Source organism: Mastomys coucha, unplaced genomic scaffold (genome assembly GCF_008632895.1).
Source record: "Mastomys coucha isolate ucsf_1 unplaced genomic scaffold, UCSF_Mcou_1 pScaffold18, whole genome shotgun sequence".
NCBI lineage: Eukaryota > Metazoa > Chordata > Mammalia > Rodentia > Muridae > Mastomys > Mastomys coucha.
Window position 1 is genome coordinate 107,895,778 of NW_022196900.1, and position 2,799 is coordinate 107,898,576.

A 2,799-nucleotide genomic window follows, 5' to 3' on the forward strand; every position below is an offset into this window, starting at 1 on the left:
GGCTTGCAAAAAAGAGCCAATTTTCATTGAAAAAGTGGGAACCAAACTCGGGGTGTCAAAGCGTTCAGAATAGCTAGAAAGTAACGCACCCTCGTCCCTTTCGTCTGTCCCAGCCTCAACTCCATTCAGAGGGTGTAGAAACCTTCCGGAACCGCAAAAGGGAGCAGCGCTCTCTGATGCAGCTTCGCTGGCCGCTCTCGCCGCGCGCGCACGCGGAGCCCAGCCTCGGCGGTGGGTGGGAAGAATGCTAGAGGGGAAGGTCTGGGGGTGTGAGGGTGGAGCGGAGCCCAGCCCCGCGATCCGGCCCGGGTTTTGCATGCCACCCACTCGCCCGTTCGGCCGCGGAGAATTCCATAATCACAGCGGGCGAGAGCGGAGACTGGGAGTGAAAAATCCGGGATCCGGCAACTTTGGTCGCGCATGCGCGCCCGCGGCGCTCCATCCCAAACACACACACATTTTTCCCCGGACTTGGAAAGTCACCCAAAGCCGCCCCAAGTGCAGGTAAGAGACTCGGCGCTCTTTCCACCTCGGCCCCCTCAAGCCCTCCACCTCTGCGGGCCTACTGGGGCGCCTCCAGGCTTCACCCCAGTCCCGGTGCAGCCCACTACCCCCGGGGTTGCCGCTTGCAGCTGGGAGCGGGCGAACGAGCGAGCGAGCGAGCCAGCCAGCCTGCGAGCGGCGGCTGCCACCCAACTCCGGCCGTACTGGAGGTAGGGGGCACAGAGGGCTGGCACCCCGGCGAGGGGCGGCGCGGCGCCCGCAGTGACCAGGGGGAATGCCCGGCGAGCCGCCCCAGTGGAGAGAGGGCTGCAGCTCTGGGGGTCACTTACTCCAGCTGAGGGGTCGGCGGGGTAGGGGAGAAGAGGGGGAGGTGCCAGGCATGAGCACAGGACTTTGCAACTAGGGTGGGGGCGCTTTCCGCGCAGTGGGCTGGGGGCGCAGGTACTTGCCAATACTGGGCGATCGTTCCATCTCCCACGCCCCCCTCCTGCTGCAGGGGGGTCGTGAGCTGTCTGGAGGAGAGAAGGGGGCAGGGGTGAGGGGCTCCTGGGGTGACTTTGCAAGACTTTGCCCAAGGGAAAGGGTGGGTGGGGATCTCCTCTGGCCAGCTCTTGTGCCCCGACACCCGGGTGTGTGTTCTGCCAGCAGAGGTAGGCAGTGTTCGCGTAGGCGCAGGGTGCCAAGGGGAGCTCCGGGTGGGAAAAAGAAGGCAAGAGGGTTCTGGGATCGGGGGAGCGGCGCCCCCTTTTCTCTCTGTGCCTGGGAAGTTTATCTCAAGTGCGCCGCTCCAAGCGCGGCAAGTGGCGCTTCTCACTCTCTCTCCCCACCCCCCGAGTGTCCCCGGGCTTCGGCTCCCAACGCTGGGTACCGGCTCCGACCGCTCTGCCGTCGGCTGGAGCTCGCCCTCGGTCTGGGGAAAAGTTCCGGGGGAGTTGTGGAGGCTTACTGTGTGCGCGGAGAGAGAAGTTGCGCCCGGGGACTTGGGACACTGGGTCGGCAGGCCCGATTGCGGGTGGAGCGGTGAGCTCCAGTGCCGGAGGTGGGGGATCTCTCCAGGGATAGGAGAGGATCGGGCGGGGTCTGTGACCCTAGGTGGGCTCAAGGGGACCTAGGGACTTAGCGTGTGGAGAGGACACGGGGCTGAAATCGGCTCCTGGTAGAGGACAGAGAGGAGAGTAGCATGTAGGGGCACAGGGGACAGTAAAGGGGAGGTGACTGGGCCACCGGGACACTTGAGTCGACCTTCACTACACAGGAGCGTCAAGTGGTAACTGACAGAGAGTCAGGGAGCGGGGCTCTGAGGGGCGCTCTGTGATCGGGGGACCCTGCCAGGCAGACCCACAGCAGTGGACCTCCCAGGACAGGGGGCTGAGTCGTGCGCCCGGGGTGAGCCGGCCGGGCGGAGCGGCGGCCGGTTTATTTTTACTCGGTGGCATTTGCAGAATGTGCAGCTGATGACCGTCGGCCGCCAGGAAGTTTTGCTTTCTGTTCTTTCTCTCTCTTTTCGAAGCCAGCGCGACCGGGAGCGGGAGAGCCGGGGAGCGGGGCCTGGGAGGGGAGGGGGCAGCCTCTTGGGGTGGAGAGATTCGGCCAGGGGAGCACTGGGGCTGCGGGCGGGGGTGCCCAGGCGCGGGCGGGCGCTGGGCGGCCGAGGAGCGGTTGAGCGAATGTCTGTCCCCAGCGTTTGGACTCTCCTCCGCGAGGGGAACAGGTGTATGCGCCGTCAATCACAGCGGGAGGGACACTTTGGGGGAGTAGATTAAGATCACAATAATAGATTTTTCTCTAGGGGGTGGGCACAGATTCTTCTTCCAAGTCTTCCCCGACCGGGGTCCCGAGCTGGGGGAGGAGAGGAGTGAGGCCAGGGACGGCTTCCCCTGCAGACAAGTTTCTCCGGATTCAGCTTCGGCTTGGGAAGCCGGCCTGGGTGCGGCGAGGACCTCCATGCAGTCACGCTGGGAAGGGTGAAGATGTGGGTGCCTGGGTGGAAGATGCGCCCAGCAGGGATAAGACCCCTCCTCCGAGCTGGAGCTCCCCTAAACCTGGCAGAATGTTGGGGAGACTGAACATGTACGTCGCTTCTCCAAAGGAGTCTGGGGGGCGCGGCCCTCCCTGTGTGCGTAACTGTCCAGCCAACGCTTAGTGCAGTCACAGGGTTTGGGGGTGGGATGGGGTAAAAGACCGCAGTAGACTCCGGACAAAGTTGGGAATTATAGGCCGCCTCCAAGCTGGTACTGGCGCGCGGTGACAGCGCACAAGGGAACTGGAAAACAGATCGTCTGGTAACGTTGGTGA

The 2,799-nt window shown here is 64.1% G+C and overlaps 1 protein-coding gene across 3 annotated transcripts in view; it reads left to right on the top strand.

The window, feature by feature from the left end:
* The first annotated feature begins 344 nt into the window (after window positions 1-344).
* Casz1 (castor zinc finger 1) overlaps window positions 345-2,799 on the top strand; it is a 151,370-nt gene continuing 148,915 nt past the window's right edge. Inside the window, exon 1 of one of the 3 annotated variants that reach the window (XM_031379474.1) lies at window positions 345-504. The gene's annotated coding sequence lies outside the window, so the exon portion shown is untranslated. Of the gene's footprint in view, window positions 505-625; window positions 714-2,799 lie in introns of those variants that run through there. The other 2 variants (XM_031379477.1, XM_031379475.1) reach the window with 2 other exon arrangements.